Source organism: Cupressus sempervirens, chromosome 4 (assembly GCF_028749045.1).
Source record: "Cupressus sempervirens isolate cs-2001-9-10 chromosome 4, ASM2874904v1, whole genome shotgun sequence".
Lineage (NCBI taxonomy): Eukaryota > Viridiplantae > Streptophyta > Pinopsida > Cupressales > Cupressaceae > Cupressus > Cupressus sempervirens.
In genome coordinates this window covers 78,835,041-78,853,882 of record NC_143121.1, presented here as the reverse complement: position 1 = coordinate 78,853,882, position 18,842 = coordinate 78,835,041, and the positions used below count along the sequence as shown (strand labels likewise).

The 18,842-nt window shown below is 35.1% G+C and overlaps 1 pseudogene across 1 annotated transcript in view; it reads right to left on the bottom strand.

Annotated features, from left to right (window-relative positions):
* Positions 1 to 1,353: 1,353 nt before the first annotated feature.
* Positions 1,354 to 18,842, bottom strand: part of LOC149560021 (protein LEAD-SENSITIVE 1-like) — a 46,819-nt pseudogene continuing 29,330 nt past the window's right edge. Inside the window, exon 2 of the transcript XR_016363650.1 lies at positions 1,354 to 2,066. The product of XR_016363650.1 is annotated as a protein LEAD-SENSITIVE 1-like (transcript). The remainder of the gene's footprint in view (positions 2,067 to 18,842) is intronic.

Genomic DNA, 18,842 nt, shown 5'->3' with positions numbered 1-18,842 from the left:
TGTTTGTGCTTTCCTATTTAGGTGTGGTGGGTTGTTTAGTCAAAGAGAAAGTGTTTTTCATTTAGTTGGAATTTCGTTGGCTTCCCTTTTTCTAATGAAGCTAGCTAAAACAAACTATAGCAATGATGTGGAGGACTTCAAAGAGAGGGAAAACCTAAAAAGGGAAAGAGCAGGAGCATGTGTGTTAGAAATGGCAAGATTTGTTGGCATGCTTGCATCAGATTCACAGTTGTGAAGCAAGTTCACATTGATGGAACTTTGCACACTGAAATTCCACTTTAATAATATGAAAGCCAACCTAGTTTCTATTCCTCTTTTGTTATGTTTATTTGTGCTACATTTAAATGGTTAAAAACGGGTGACATAACTTCAACAGTTGAGCGTGCTACAACTAGTAGCAATGTTGAGGGAAGATCAGACCAAGTGAATTTGTTAGCAAAGGGCCAGCGACATATAGTTTTATAGAACATTCTATTGCATGCTGGCAAAAACACATTTAAATAGGTTAGAGGGCAAAAGCAGCAACAAGTGGAGCAGAAGTAGCAATATAGCATGACATTTTGCTAGGCAAAAATCCCAATCCACACATATCAAAAATGTCCAAAAAACTTCTTATATTGCTTTGCCTATCAGGAAACAAAATGAATATTTCATGTTGTTAAATTGTTTTTGTGCCAGACACATTCAAATTTATTGGACCCAATCTCATTAAAATATGATGATAAAAAATGATGCACTGTTAAAAAATTTACAGGTAATCTTCTTGCTTCCCATCAATGATCATGTTGAAAGGTTACTAAAAATTTAATGCCATAAAATTGACTTTGTGGTTATTAGAGTGAGTCTTCCATGTGCCTCTCACAGACCAGTCGTTAAAGCTTTAGCACCACTTGATTGATCTACAAAAATTGAATCAAGAAACAGAAAAATTATATACCAATTTTGGGGGGATGCATTAGAATGTTTACAAAAGCCATTTCTAAAGGTACACCACTCCATAAACTACCATCCATCATTTGGGAATCTTCATGTACAAACCTAAAACACTTAACCACCCAAACTGGCATTACATCATTCATATTACAAACATATGACAACTGACATAACACCAACACTTAACCACCCAAACTGGCATTACATCATTCATATTACAAACATATGACAACTAACATAACACCCTTTAGATACAAATTTTCACTAGGGAATTATTTTTCCCATTTACCTTATATTTACTTGTAGAGTTGTACACAAACAACTGATAGATGTACACCAATAGGAACCATACAAAATCTTTATGCTATGTAAATCTGCAGAAGAGCTATCTTGATTTTTTTAAACAAACCTTGAAAGACATGATTAAATAGAGGCACTGGAATAAAGATATTTTCATCAATGAGTCTGTGGCCCTACAGCTATCGATGCTATAGTTTGAGAGTCACTTGGATTTACTTTAACTGTCAAGCTCTCTACTGGAACTCTCATTACATCCCTGCGAATGCCAATGTCAGTTGCATACCTACTCAAACAGTAGAAACCACATGCAATTGCACTCAAAGCAAGTGTGCTTGTAATCAACAATCGCAGAGGAGATGAAAAGACTGCTGTAAAAACACCAATAACTGATGCCGCTTGACCACTTGGACCAACCCCACTTCCATCTACTACAGGCAAACCAGTCTTACAATAAATAGAAAAATCTTCACAATTGTTTTTGAAAATGTTATAGCAACCAAATCCACTCTCAAGCAAGCAATTTGCCCTCTGTATGACTGTCTATGTAGAGTCTGTCTCTGCAAGTGTGCAAGTTCCTCCTCGAGCTTTTGCAACAAACAGGGCTGATTTGACACCATACTCAAATCTATATAAATTCCCTCCAGCAAGGAAACAATCAAGACAAGAATATATTACTCCACTATTCTTTTCTTGATTATTGCATGTTTGGCATCTATTGCTATTCTGAGAAGATCTTGAGCTTAACGGCAAGATATTGAGCATAGCATCACTTGTCACTTCTTCATATCTTCCTCGAATGAAATGAATGACTTGATTGTCCCCAATATAGATACCTGCAAGAAACTACATATTAAGGATAATGTGATAACACATAATGAAAGGTCAAAGGGGATGAACTTGAAGTGTTCAATTATCAGGGCTTCCATAATGAAGACCTAGGTATATTTGAATCCTCAAGGATTATGTTACATTCTACTAATTACAAATGTTGTGCTTAAATTGAGTAAACTACCACATCCGTTCTGCGTGCAACGTGCCTCAACCGCAAAGAGTAATTACTGATCACAAAAATAAGAAAATGTATTATGATTGAATGAATATTACAAGGTTTTAAATAAAAGTTGTGTTTAATCAAGTTAAAAGGTATTAATGGACATAAGGACATTCTAATTAATTTCTGTTGATTCTTTCTTACTTATTCTTGTTGGTTTTTCGGATCTGCTGCAAATGTATGAAGCACTACCTTATTAGGTATGTGTATTCCAAATGCAACATCCTCATAGATTTATATATATAGGGAGTAGCTCATGAATAGACATGTCCCTTCATGAGACATGTCTATTCATTAATCAGATAACTAATAATGATAACAAATTTAATCCCGTGTGTGTGTGTGTGTGTGTGTGTGTGTGTGTGTGTGTGTGTGTGTGTGTGTGTGTGTGTGTGTGTGTAACAATGACCTTATATCTCAATATAAAGAACACATGCATATCTAAATTATATTTCTTATATAATTATACATAGGTTTATTCGACTGAAGCTATCAAACATCAACACTCCCTCTTAGCGTAGAAAAAATAAACACATAAGAATAAATATTACTTCAGCGTAATATTACAAACAACAATTTTAAGGATATCTCAGAAGATTTCCACTATTTCATATCGCATTCCATATCATGAGTATTGGTCTTCTAGAATATCAACATATGATATTCACCAAGTATCCAAATAAGGTTTGATATCACATCTAATATCAAGAGTATTGGCCCCCTAGAATATCAATGATACTCGCCAAAAACCCAAATAATGTTTGATATCACATCTGATATCAAGAGTATTGGCCTCCCAAAATATCAATGATATTCACCAAGTACTCAAAAGGTTTTGATATCACATCTGATATCAAGATTATTAGCCTCCTAGAATATCAATGATATTCACCAAGTACTGTTTGAGTAATGGCCTTCTAGAATGTTGAGATGCAAGACATTCACCATATACTCAATTTGCTTGAGCTCATAATACAAGTTATTGTAAGATCATCACTTGAAAGTAACTTATGCAAATACAAGTGACATCATTAGGAAGTTGTCACTTCCTCATGATGTACACAGGGGGTAGGTCTATTAAAATCACATAGCAACAAGGTATATTCATGAATCACGGTGCTATTGATTGCTACAATTTATTGATCACTGGAGAATCCATGTCAATGTGGTTTACTCCCTTTAAATCAATAAGACCAAGATCACCGAAGGTTGACTGAATCACATCCTCTATCTACTCCCTCTCCTTCAAGGTTGCCTCTAATGAAATGTCAGGTTCCCTCTGAATCTCAATCTCCCCCTTCCTGCAATAACATTCTTGGAGGAAAAGATCAAGGTACATAGCTCTTATAGTATGTATAGAAATAAAAAAATAAGAAAGAGACTAACATAATTCTGTATTATGATAATTTCAATGTAATATAGATAGAGATCTAATTTAAATATGTACTTTGAACATATATATATATTCAATCTTTTAAGTATATATCTCTAGTCTATATTTTCACATATTATTATTTATCTTTAGTCTATATTTTCACATATTATTACTTATCAAATAGCTAAGTATGATCACAAAATTCTTATTCAAATAATGAGTAAGCCATACATAGTTAATAATAGTAATCAATACCAAATATGTATTTAAAATGTGGCATACCCTTAAATAACATATTATTCTAAAGGTCCAATAATGAAAGCAATAGGCATTTACTTGCCTCCAACATCACTTCGAATGTCAAAAAAATGAGGAGCTTTCCATCCTGATTTTCTCCACTTACTCTAATGGAATTCTTCTCACTCCACATCAACTATTAAATCCCTTTGGGCCCACTGAGTTTCATGCGTACTCATTTTCTATCTTCATTTTGACTTGCGAAATAATCATTTCCAGAAAATGGCAACTTCTTGTAACACATATTGAATTGTGTGATTAATGGGGGAAGGACATTGTTCTCCTTACTAACCGTCACTCTTCCATGCACGGATATATTTATTCAATAACTGTCCATTCTTCCCTGCGATCACATATTTTTCATTTTCTATGGGACAAGGTGGCTCCCTTTTTGTTTTTGTCATTATCAGTATATGGGTTCAAGCCTATTATCCTCTATCTCATAATAAGCCTAGTGGCAAAAGTAAATTATTGTTTGTAATCATATTTGTAAGAACCGCCTGCCTATATGTATGCTGATTCAATGGACAGTGCATGTTATATTTAAACATGCATACAAAGTACTATTTATATTGGTAACTCTAGTGACCCTCTCAAATATTGTTCCTATACTTATTGTTGACTTTCTTTCATAGTGACTGAGATAAAGTGCTTATCACATATCGCAGAAAATAGAAGATACGAATTGAGTGGAGGATTCATTTTTAAAACAAAGACTATGAAAAGTGTGGCTACCTTAGACCACGTTCGGTCTACGTATGGATGTCAACAGTATTATTATTGAATAATAATCCCTTGATAATGATGCTACTGCGCATATATTTATCATTCCTTAACGCCTTGTCTGCTTGACTAAACTTTCTCATTTTGTATATTCTATCCATTCACTCGCCTATAACCATCCATGATGCTTGGCATATTGTCTCTATGTTCTCCTCTATATTTTCAATCATACTACTGCGAACCATTCCTTCCTTTTTTTGCTGCTCACTTGGATATTTCCTTACTCCCGATTGGAAGCTAATAGTAGCAAAGCAGGAATTGCTCTATCGTCTCTCCTGGTTTGGTGATTTCAAACTGTGTGTGGTTGCTCTTAGTACCTCTTCTAAATACTCTGTCTTTAATTTTAATTTCTTACATTCGCAGTTTGGCTTTAATACCATGTTGGTTTTTCGGATCTGCTGCAAATGTATTAAGCACTACCTTATTAGGTGTGTTCCAAATCCAATATCCTATTAGATTTATATATATAGAGAATAGGCCATGAATAGACATGTCCCATGTCTATTCATTAATCAGATAACTAATAATAACAACAAATTTAATCCCATACATATATAGATATATATATATTTTTCTCATATAACAATGACCTTATATTTCAATATACAGAAAACACACACACACATATATAAATTATATCTCATATATAATCATATATAGGTTTATCTAACTGAAGCTATCAAACATCAACAATTGTTATTGTCTATAGGTTTACCCTCTGAAGTTCAAAATGAAAATGCCATCTGGCTACTATTCCTTAACAACAGCTTGCGGACTTCTGAGATTGAACATTCTGTACCACAAGTGCAATACTCTAAAGCTAATTAGAGTATTTTGAATGGATCAGAATATGTAGAACCCTTTCCACATTGTAGTATTTTTTCTAGGTTACTGATTCGGATGGGGATCCGAGTGTAGAGGTGTGCGGTTTTTCTTGGGGGGGTGTGCGGATGCATACGCACATACAAAATTAAAACATTTGATAGCTTGTAACTTCACCAATACATATTTGAAAACATCTATGTTCACGAATCCAGTGCAAATCAGCAAATCGTTTTTACATCCCAGGTTATTTTTATGATTCCAGCGCAAATCAGCAAATTATTTTTTCACATGTCTATGCTCTTCCTAGGTTATTTTTGCATGCATTCCACATATACTAATTTTTATTTCTAGCATATATCTCAAAGGAATGTAAGCTAGCGAACATATGATAAAATAATAACCTAGGATAAGCTCAAGTGGTAACAAGTATCAGACTTTTCATAATGAACACCCTAATCCAAATTCCAAGGGACATGTCGCTGTGTTGAAATTGGATAAAAATACTATATCTCAATCCTCCACTGTGTAATACCAGCAGACAAAGCCAGCTGCAAGTTCCAGGGAAATTTGATTGAAGAGATATCCTTCAGTCAAGCAATCAAACCAAAGTTTTAACCAAAAAATGAGAATTATTTCTCAATAAAAATATGAAAAATAATATGATATTGTAATATCTCCAACAGGGATAATAGAAAATAATATAAAGATATGATGTGTCATGATGTTAGTAGGAAGCTGGCCGGGAGTGGCTTCCAGCCAGCTTTTGTATGCATCCGCACCAGAATCCGCACCCAAAAGCTTTTGCCTCCACCTCCAACCTCCAGCAGGATGAATCGGCATCCTTTACAATTACCACTAATCATTTGTTTGCAATTTTCTAGAACTCTAGTCTTACTGGCAAATAATTTATTTGTGAAGTTTCCATAGAAGAACCAATGGACAATTGATGATTGACTTTTTTAGGAAGTCATAGTCATTGATTCCAAACAGTCCTCTCGAACACAATGAAGTGAAGCTATTGATCCAGATATTCCCCCCTACATTTCTGAGTGCCTTCATTGACTAAGCTCTCTCTGGACTGGATACTGAGCTAGGACTGAAGACTGAGAGGCTTGGTAAAATTTTAGTATATCTTTTGTCTATTGCCCCCTTCTCTCACGGCTGTTAGGAAGTTCTTCACAACTGTTTGGAACCCTTAATTGGATTCGGGGGAATTTCCTTCCATTGGGCCCTTCTCTCAGTTTTTATTGCAGTTGTTGCTTTCTTCTTAGGGCACCGTTTGGTGTCCCTGCTGTGGGCTGTCCCCTCTTTGATGTATTTGGCAGTCCCTTTGACCCTATGTGGTCTTTTGTTGGACATAAATAGATTTTCTTATTCAATCAATCTGATTCATACAATTGAATTTTTAATATAGATGCTTTTGAATGGTTGTTTGCTTTTGTCCAAAATTGGCAATAAGAATAAAGCTTTTCGATACTCTGCAAATACTCCAAAAGATCAAACCATTGGATAATAAACAATGAACTTTTAACAGAAATGCAAAATTAACCATTATCCAAAGTATCAGACTTAAGATGTTATTGTTATCCTAATGCAGCAGAAAACCCCACGAAACAGCCATCTCATTGCAAAAGCTCACAACAAATCAGAAAAAAAGGGCAGGCAAGGATGAGAATGAAAATACCCACAAAAATCTTGGATATATCGTTATAAACTAATTGCCTGTTCAGATTTTAACCAGAATATATAGATTGCAATAAACTGAAATCACAATAACAGAGACCACAAATATTTTCCTGGGAAAAGCCTCCACTTGAGGATGAAAAACCCAGCCCCACAAAATATAGACCCTTTAATGTGTGCTCACACAATTAAAATATTCTCATGCTTATGATTGATAACTCTTATCAGACAATCAATAAGCCATTTTACAGTTTGATCACTTTAGCTATGTAAATACACAGATATCATGAGCTATAAGTATCTCACAGATCCTTTTGACAACACAAATGCCTCTTTTACAATCAATGATCATACATGATCATGAACAGAGCAATTATGAAACATGAGATACACATCCTACAGCAGATTTTTCTACTTAACAAGTGAATCACAAATAGTACTTCCTAAATAATCATAATACTAAAGCAAAGATATTTCCCTTATTATCAAAGATAGATGAATGCTTCAAAGTTCAAATACTTGAAAGAACCCTCAACTGCACACTCTGAGATCATGAAAAATCTGAGAATGCACGTACATGATTGTCTCTATCTTCAATACTCCCTTTTGATTCTTTCTCATAGACATATGACAGTATCACTAGAACTTAGCACACAACCACAATGCCACCTCTTGATTAACAGCCAAGCTAGCAGCTCACAATACCCTACCAAGCTACCAGCTGACGATACACAAAAAAAAATAAAAATTACCCAGATGAAAATCGCAGCTCATGTGTATCAGAGCTGAGTGTATACAAAGGTAAAACTTCTCACTGTTGACACAACAAAACAAGGACTCTCTTTTGTCTTTTCTTGCAATAATATTATAATACTGAAACGGCATACAATACCAATAGACTCCATGAATACTAATAGATGGGAGTTAAGAAACCACTGGGGCAATTAGGAGGATGAACCAACACCTCCATGGTATATAACCGATGCTCAAAGAATATTGATAACTGTCATCATTAGAATTTTGCATGCTCATGATGTCGTGTCATCGCACATGGTGCCAGGAGAGATCCAAATCACAAACTGAAGAAATAGAATAATATCACACAATATTATAAATAAGGAGAACATAGAGCGGCAAAAATGCTCTAGCTCATGCCCAGAAGAGACACCGAAGGAAGACTGCTTCTGCTGGAACCCAAAGATGGAAAGCCTCACATACAGTAAGGAACGGTTACAGGAACAGCAGCTTGAAGATATACCATCAGCCATCATGACAGAGAATTCTCAGCAACAGGTATAAACATCTCTGTCACAGCCACTGACTTCTGCATTGCCATCTTAGAGCAGGTTGGAGAAAATGCTTACAAGCTTGAATTAGTTCATGAAATGTACACTGATCAATTATAAAAATTTGCACCCAGGATAGAAGTTGGAGACTATCATATGTATTTGGATATGTAGTGACCAGGCTAAGAAACAATTTGGTTAGATAGAAATCGGAAGGAGTGGATAGTAAAACTATTTAATCCTATTTGGAAGCAACCTACTATTTGTGGATATGGAACAAACCAGAAATTGGTTCGGGAACCAAGAATGCCTGCTCTAAATGGATCACCTATGTTGTATGAACAACAACAACAATTGGTAATAAACAACAGCCTCCATCAAAGCTTGTGATAAGAATTTTAAAAAAAAAATCCCTAATCAGCATTTCTCACATTTTCTATCCTTTTGCCATGGCCCCCCTTAGATTCTTAGTGCACTGTAATACACAAATTTAAGACAATCTTGCATGGTCATTGTTTCATGTTCCTTATCTTGATCCCAAACTCGCTTTGTTAACTGGCTATACCTCATAGTTGAGTGCTAGTTTAGATTTATGGCTGCCTTCATTCTTTACAACTGATTCCTGCATCTGAAGGTTTCTTGGTTTGTATGCAAGCCGCAAGCCCATTCCCACTTGTCATTAGATTACTTTGATCAAATGGTCCAGAAGGTCTGAAGTCTAATTTTGTGCACTTGGGCTTTTAGGCTTCCCCAGCCATCTATCAGGTTCTTTTAATCATAGTTTGCAAACCCGGACTCAGAGAGTACTCGGCAAGCCCAAAAATATTAACTCGGCAAAAACCTGGAGAAAACTCGACAAAATAGAAAGAACTAAATATTAAAATCCCTTAAAGAAACATATTTGATTTTTAAAAATCAATTACAAAGTGTATTAAAATTAGATATTGACATCTTGAAAGAGAAAATGCATGGTTTTGTAGCAAAAACAGCACATGAATTACACATTCTAATCAGCATTTTGCCTGCATTGACATTTTTGCCCCTAGATTTTTGTGTCTATAAAAATGCTAGAGTTAAAATTGAGAGTACTCGCCCAACAAAAAAAAATGTAGAGTACTTGGCAACTCGGGGAGTACTCAGAGAGTTTGCAAACTATGCTTTTAATGATTCTCAAGAGTCCATGGAAAAATGAAGTTTTATTGGCATAAGTCCAATCACTGGTCTGTTTTTTGCCGATGGTGAACCGCTTCTATGTGATTGGTTTCATAATGATTGAGGCCCATTTTTAGTGGCAATGAAGAGTGGGATCCACAGGTAAAACAACAGGCAAAGGTGAAATGGACATAATGAAAGCATTATTTTATTTCCCATAGAGCTTGTATTAACTTTGTAGTTACTAATTGACAGTTAATAGTTCATAGAGATTTCACTCTATATATATATATAAATAAATTCCCCTACTTTTTATAATAGCTGTCCCCTGCCATCCTGAAAAAATTGGCCCAGAACCATACCTGTACCAAAAACATGCCTGGTCCCCTAATACATCGAGGTCCCCAAAACTCTATGGAGCATAGGAAATTTTTGCCCACCGAAGTGAAGTTGTCTTTGAGAGGATAGTGAATTGCAAGGTGAGACTAAAAAGTCCTTAAATAAAGACAAAATCCAAATTTCAAGATGAAATTCCTTGTATAATGCAAACTCTCAAATTGATTCAGAATGACACATCATTTTATTGCCTTCACTCAAAAATGATAGGGCAAGTCTTTTTGAAAAAAAATAATGTGATTTGATATCATCAACTAAAGACATGGAGAGGGAAAGTTGGATCCACAGAACTCCATTGCATCACTCACATGTGAATGTGACAATCTTGCATGCAAGAATGTTTGAATGTGCTTCTACAAATTTGGTGAATGATAATGCAGGCTTTTGGGTCCTTGTGAAAGCATTTGTAAACGTTTCATACTACTAACTTGTTTGTGCTTTGATGATAGAGGATATGAATTTGGCAAAGAAGTACCAAATGACAGGATTGATTGCACAATAGAAATTATACCCTATTGTCCTCACCTTGGTCTTCGATTTCAAGAAACAATTTTGTGGGCATTACATGTCATTCACAATGAGCAGTTGTGTGTCATTTTCTGAAGAACAAGCAGACGCCAGAGATTGTTTGATTGTGAGAGCTGTCGAAAATGCCACATGGAGTATTGCCCACGAAACTAACATGTTCTAATTTCTTTGGTTGCAGGGGAGAGACCTTTTGCATGGCAGATAACAGATAAGAATCACAATGCCATGTTCAATATGCAATGTGGCCAGTGCAGGCGAAATGTAAGATGCATCATTGCTGAAGAGGTTTTGTCACGGATGCCAAGAAGGATTATTTTCACACATCATGTGCTCTCTATGTTCTTGTTAAACGCTTTAGATTTGCTACAGTCTTTCTCTGTCCTAAAATTTATTATTGGGAAAGTGATTAGGCAGTGTGTCATCTTTGATGAATCTTTTCTCTTAGCAGTTTAAGACAATGGTTTTTGGAAGGGAGATGCTTATGTGGGAGGTTTGTTTCCTCTAGTTTCTCTGTCCAATGGTCATGCATATGTTTTTTGTACGTGATAACATTAAACATGCCCTAGAGACTCAGAATTTTCGATTCACTAGAAATGCCTTGCATAGGCACCAGGGAGCTTTGGGGGCAGCATTGGTGCAACAAATTTGTTCCAAAGTAATTGCTCTTTCCATTCTGATTCAACATGATCACTTGCTCGATGACCCACTTGCTGTTCCAGATTTAGATGACATGGCTATGCAAGAGGATGTTCATGATAACAGGAGTGCTAGTAACCAACCACTTCATGTCGAGCCAGGAATAGCAGTGCAACTACGCCTTGAGGATAGAATAGAAGAATAAAATGTTCACCTCCCATCCTATTTTGCTTCTTCTACCATTTTTTGCATTGATTTTACTTATGGTCAGCTTTAATGAATAGCTTTATTGCAGCTTTTCATGGGTTTAGTTACGGGAAGTACTTTGATAACAGATTTGGTTATTGTCAATCTGGAGTTTTCTTTTTGTTAGAAGGTTTTTGACCCTTTTTGTTTGTTGTTGGCTCTGGTTAAACTTGAGAGTGTAGGCTGAAGATTGCATTGTTTGGTGGAAGGATTTTTGAAAAACTGGTTGATAAGAGCCTTAGTAAACTATTATATATTAATAATATTATCAGGATTTATGCCATTTTCCCCCTAAAAAAATCCGTAGGAGATTTAGGAACCTATGAAATGAAAAGTGAAATTTTTATAGAACGAGGAATTCTAAAATGACAAGTCGATAAAACATTAAGGAAGAAAGGAATTACAAGGTAAGAAACACAAATCCTTGACCGACTTTGGGAATACCAAGTCAGATAGTATCAAAAAGAACTTTCCAAGTTCCAACAACATATGGACTGCAGAAAATCGATATTGGAAGCTCAAGATATGCTCCAGATATGCTCCAATATTAAAAAATGGCAAACTTGGCTAAAAAAGAAGGCAACTAGTCAACTTCAAGCAAAAATGTGGGGGTTCACAAGAGCACGATAGATGATGAGTAAGAAACTACACCGACAAGCACACTACACCAACCTCCCACAAGTCACCTGCAAAGCACCACAAACTACCACACAAATACACAAGAAGCCTTTTGCAACCATGTGAGCCTATGCTCACACTATCCTTTGGGCACTGAGCTATATAAATAGGAAAAATGTAATTGATGAATATGGGACTAAAGTCCTTGCAAAAATGGTGCTCTTCTAATCATGGGCCCATCTTGAGCATTGCGAAAACCCTAATCTTAACATACTTTAGAAAAATGACAAATATCTACTACGGATCATAACTAGCAATCACACCTTGGTGTGCAATGGGTACGCCAATTAGATATGGAAGATCCACTAAATATTGGTCCTTTTGTTATGATCCCCCTCATCCTCTCTGTATATAATTTTCTCTCTATCAATCTATCTCACAATCTATATCTTTTTCTATCTCTTTTTGTCTATCTCTCCCTCTTTCCTTCTCTCTTCTTTATATTAGTATCTTCCATATCACCCTACCACCCCCTCTCTAGTTTGAGAAAAGTTGTACACAATTGATTATGGGTTATATTTGACCATGTTCCACTTTATAAACCTTTAAATATGTCAAGGGAGTTTTATTATGCTTGTTATGCATTAAATTTGACTATGTCTCGCAGTTACAAATTTTAAGCATGCATGTGAAGTGCATTATCATAAGTTAATTATGGCCTACATTTCATTGCGATCAATTCTTCCTATATATCTCTACATCTCCCTTTCATCCCTATATCTCTACATCTCCATATTTATTCCCCCATTTCTTCTGCTATTTATATCTATGAGTATGGAATCTGTAATTTTAAATGAGCCTCCACTAACAAATAGTGCTTTAAAGTATGTTATTTGTAATGTTGAGATAAAAATATTTGAATATGATCATTTTGCATTCAATATATGCTTCAAGATGAAGACTCACACATACTATCACAATCATTGTGAACAAATATACTTGTCACAACATTATACAAAAAATGCATTGCATTGAATGAAATAGACATATAATTTCATATACAAATGTTTGCATTTTCCCTATCTATCTTAGTCATGTATTATGTCATGCATTTATACTATGCTTTGATTTTGTACTAAAAATTTGTAATAACTATATTTTTTTGATACATTCTTGAAAATGCAAACTTACACTTATCACCATCTTTGTTGTAAGAAGATATACACTAGGAAAAATGTATGTTACATTAAATGAAGTAGACACATGATTACATATATATAAGTCACATTTATCTATCTATCTTAGTTGTATACTTCATCATGTATTTATACAATGCTTACATTTGATGGTTAAGTAGTACTTTTAATACACATTTCCTTGATCTTGGAAAGAAAGATATTACTTTCCACAACACAAAAATTGTTGATTCATCCCCTTTAATGAGGCACAGGTAGGAAGTTGTGAATTTGACTTTACACCTGACAATTGTATTTTCCTAATAGATTCTAAAGCCTTTTTATCCAATCCATTTGAGAGTAATCTGTGACTAGTACAGTCCATAAAAACACATTTCTTTGAGCCACCGTGACAAAAATTTCCTATGTCATTTTCACTCTCAAATTTGAATTTATATCTAGCAAGAGAATTACAACTATGATATGTGACAACATTTCTCTCTCTCCTTTATGCTTTGACGAATACTTATCCACTATTCTGAAGCTCCATTTTCGTATGGGCAAGGGATGCCAGTATGGGTTATAGAATCTGCCCTTACGCATTCCAACTGCATTTTCTTGACTTCTTTTATCAACAACAAAATCAAATTGTACAAAATCATTCCATTTAATGAGATGGCATATGTTTGAGGCATTTTGTCAAACAATTCATGTGCCTTCTCCATTCTTCCACATTTTGTATACATGCCTACCAAAGTAGCTGCAACAACAACATTTTACAAAACTCCTCTATTCTTATGCTTTGATGGATGTACATTCCCTAATTGAAATCTCCCATTTTAGCATACACAAGAAGGATTGTGGAAAAGGTTGTAGCATTTGGGTTTACACTTGTTTGCTTGGATATTTCTTAAGATTTTTCATCAAATCCATTTTGTGTATATCCTACAATAATTGTAGTCCAGAATAGGAAACTTCTTTCAGGCATCATGTCAAATGACACAAGCGGTTCTAGTGAAGAATACAAAGAAAACCAAGAAAGAAACACAACAGTTGCATTAGAGGGGTCCAAATTGGACAATAGTAAAAATAATGAACAATTATTGAATGAGGCGAGAATCATGTCATAGGTGAATAGCAAGAACCCAGTAAAGCTTCAAGGCTCTCATGTCAATGGTAACCAACATTCTGACTTTAATTCCTTCCTAGAGTGTTTAGCCTAATGAACAAGGCATTATTTTGAAGGGAAGAGCTTACTTTCTAGGGCATGATAACTATTTCAAGGAGTGTGTGCCTTCAAGCTATTTGGCATTTAATTTCAAGTAGGACTAATAACTCTATTGATTCCATTTTGCGGAAATCTAATCTATAAACAAAAAGTGCGACCATGTGATTCATCCCAGTCATACACATGTGTTGCTCATCGATAGTATTTCCTTTTCCCTTCCCAATCGAGAGTTTTTCTCTACATCACAGCACCGTTGACATGACATTTCCCTAATCTTTCAATATTTTTGAGGATAATCACTTCTTTGCAATTAGTTGTAAAATCTAAGGCAAAAGTAGAATGTTTTGGGCACAAGAGATCTTGCAACTCTGTGTAAGCAGACGCATTGCCAAACCATGGGACTATAAGGACAACTGTTGTTGCAAGGGAATCATACTACGAAAATAGCTTTGCAATGAGATGCAATCATAATTACGAAATCCTTCCCAACGCACTGTTGTTGTTCAGATAGTGGTCTTTGTGTCAGGGTCATTGGATAAGAACACATTATAGAGCACATGTTGCCCCAGTTCACTCATGAATCGTTGGAGCACGAAATCCTCATCGAACTCAAAAACTCAAGGATCTGAGGAGTCCCCTTTTCTTGACACTAAAAAGACCATCACAGGATTGTTGGTTTTCTCGTATTGAAATGACACGAGAGTCATAACCTCATAAACCATGGATTTCACCAAGGACATGTTCTCCAAAGCTCGCATGGTAATCTGACTACCACCAATTGTTCGAATAGAGGCACGGACTTCATCCACCAAGTTCTTGTATAGTCGTGTGCCCAATTGCCTACATGCCTAATGAATTGAATTGGTTGTATTGAGCAGTGCATATGATGAACTCTGCACAGTCAAGTTCAACATCGTTGAATTAAAGCATATAGAATTCTTTTGCAGGCACACCAAGGAGTTTAGTTGTAGCTTTATCGAAAATAGTTGTCCATAATGCTCTAGTATGGTCTTCGATCTTGACTTGAAGTACATACCTATAATCACATTCTAAAAACGTGGTGAGACATTTTGGGCAGTACCACTTGCAGTCACTATATTGTTCAACCCTTTTCTTACACTGCTTTCCTAATATGACAAGGGGACAAACTAGATAACAAAATTTCTTCCTTACGACAAAAACAAGGGTTTCTTTGATAATGCATTGGAGAGGTTTTGAGGAATTTGGACATTTATCTTCAATCATGGTAATAGTTTTCTGTACTAAAATTTGAGGCAGATCTAGCAAGGTGGCCGTTGGTGTAAGACAATTATGCTCATGTTCAGCAAACCAAGACTATAGTTGGTTGGCTTCTTCAATATCAAGGTTTATAAGTAACTGTGAAGTGGCAAGTGTGCTTACAACCTTACCATTGTATTTTTCCACAAGACCATTTTTTACAACAAGCATAGTTGACTTTTGTAGATGATACATTTCTTGTAGTTGTGCACCTTCTTTCATTGTTGCCTGTCCCCACAAAATTAAATTGATAGTGGATGTAGAAACATCAATCATCTTGAGACTCCTTCTAACAACCTTAGTTCCATCTCGCCTTTTTATTGTAGAGGTAGGATCCACACAAATGAAAATTCTAATAAGATCAAGTGTACAATTAATATTTGTATTCAGAATCTGTGTGATGGGTGTAAAAGTGTATCAAAGTGTTAGAATTAAAAGGTCATCTTCACATAGAGAAAGTTGTGAATCTTCATTTAAAGTGATTTCAAAATCACTGTTCAACTTATTATAGAACTCGTTTGCATATTTGATGGTACCACCAAATAATGTGTAGACACTCCCAACTTGGACTTTCTCAAAGTGGAGGTTTGCAACATCATTGAAGCAATTTATTTGAACTTCAGTCTTTTCAGTCTCAATAATTTCAAAACTGAACATATGACCATTCCCATTCTTTGAGTTGAATTGGTATTTATCCTTCTTCATAGTCACACAACCTTTAATAGTCCACATTGTTTGATATGGGTTCAAATTTTTAAATGGAGTGATTGTTAAAGTTCGACATTTTTTCCATAGAGATGCATCAAGGCCAAACATCAATTTAGTAGGAGTCATATATGTTGATGTGCCAACGTGTTCAACATTTGTCCTCATGCTCAATGCACTAAGAAAAGATTGTTTTACATTTTTCTCTGGTTTTTTGAATAAGAAGTTAAGAACACCAATGATATCATGTTCTGTGTGTAGAACCTCCAAGTTGGAGATTATAATCCACCTAAACAGGTAGGTAAAGTAATAATATTAGTAAGGTTACATAATTGATTAATAAAACAAGAAGGGTTTCATTAAATAGAATCATAGTAGAAGTTGACTTACCTCGACTAAAAAATGGTGAGAATTGAATAGTGGGTGACATGTATTATAGAACCTTTTTGGATCTTATTTGAAGTTATAAGATCATTAAACTTCCTTGGCAATGTTGCTTTTGTAGGTGACAGCCATCGGAGAGCTCTAACTTGTACCTATTTGTTGCTTGAGTAACTTGTCAAAACGGTGAAATGCCAAAGTCTTGGAGATGTGGTTGCACATGTAGGTTGTCATTGTTGACAAGTCTTATTGCATCTTTCGTAAGAGTTTGAGACATAACTTGAAAGATTGTATTTTACCAATAAGATGAGACAGGGATTATCATTATCTTGTTTAGAATTACAAACATAGTGATAAAAAAAGACAACGTAAATTTAAAGGAATATGTGTTTTTCAATATCCTAATAGCCCACATTACATTAGCAGGGGTAATAGCCCACATTACATTAGTAGGGGTGGACCTAAGCAATATACTATGGTACCACTTTGCACGGGAACGTAGTGGTCATAGTAGAACAAGAGTAGTTGTAGGTCACTTTGACATGGTTGAAAGCATGTCTATGGTGAAGAATAGGAGGGAAAGTAATTAGTAACTATAGTGGCCTCCCACTAAAAGTATAAGCCAAAGAAAATGGAAGGTAACATCAATTTAACTTCATGCTAAAAAGATGCATACTTGGATATTCTTACTTATATATACTTCCTTGTATTAAGTGTGTTGTCATGTATGTGTTGAATGCAATGGCAAATAATATCCTTTCACATTTTCATATACTCTAAGAAGTCAAAGTAATATAAGATCCATTCATGTTGTCTACTAAGCAGGAAACTATAATAATGTTAACTATATTAAGTATCGTAGTTCGAAAGCAAAAAATGTACATGTGCAAAAGGAATAGAGGTAAGAAGGCATACCAAGAATATGCAATCCAAAATAAATGTCTTCAACTACATGTTTTGTGATGCAAAGTGTGTTACTAGATGAGGAGTAATATTTGCCATAAATTGTTAGTGTGGCTGAAAAAGACATAATTGGTTTTAAAAAATGGTACAAATCTTGTTAAAGAAGGAAGGAATAAGAAATTTTGGTAGGGCTTTTAAGAGCATTTGTCAGTAGAAAAATGGTCCTTCAAATTCAATCACAGTAAGTTGGTGACAACTATTGCAAGGATAACAAGAACTGCGGTAGATCTAGAAATCTGTCTGAAACATGAAAACAACTGTAAAGAATCTTCTCCTCCATCATTAATTAGTATGCTTCCTCGTTGCAACTGCTGCTTTATTTTCTTCCATAACATATTCTCTTCAGATTGGACTATCATAAATGGTCATCATTTCATTTCATTTTGCATCAATTTTATTATGTTTTACAAGGTGACCTTAATGATGTGTAATATGTTATTCATGTCTTAGCAAATAAAAAATTGAATATATGATGCTTTCCCCGGAAGTGAATTAATCTAGATGCAAAATAATAAATTTTTATAACAATAATAGCGGCCCTCTCCTCGTCCATCATCGATGATCAACATACCCTATAACGAATTGTAATGGGCACCCCTGGATGTCCCAAAAAACTAAACCAATTTGCTGAAAAGAATTTTGTCAAACAGTTTGCATTCAACCTCTTATTTCTCCATTTAATGTTTTAAACCCCTTATAACTCCGAAAATCAAACGTTTATTTGTTTGTTGTGTTTTGTGCATAGAATTGGTATCATACAGCATAAACAAGAAAGAAACTACAATAATATGCAAAGTGGAAATGAACTGCTGCTAATAAAATGTTATTTTCAGAATTCATAAAACCAAATACATGGCAGATTTATCAACTCACTAATTACTTCAGCAGTATTGACATAATATTCCAGCCCATGCTTTCAAACTTGCTGCTACAGTGCTTTGTCCTTCAATCAGTCCACTACCTTCGTAATATCATTCCCTCAAAGCGGCATAAGCGTTGAAAA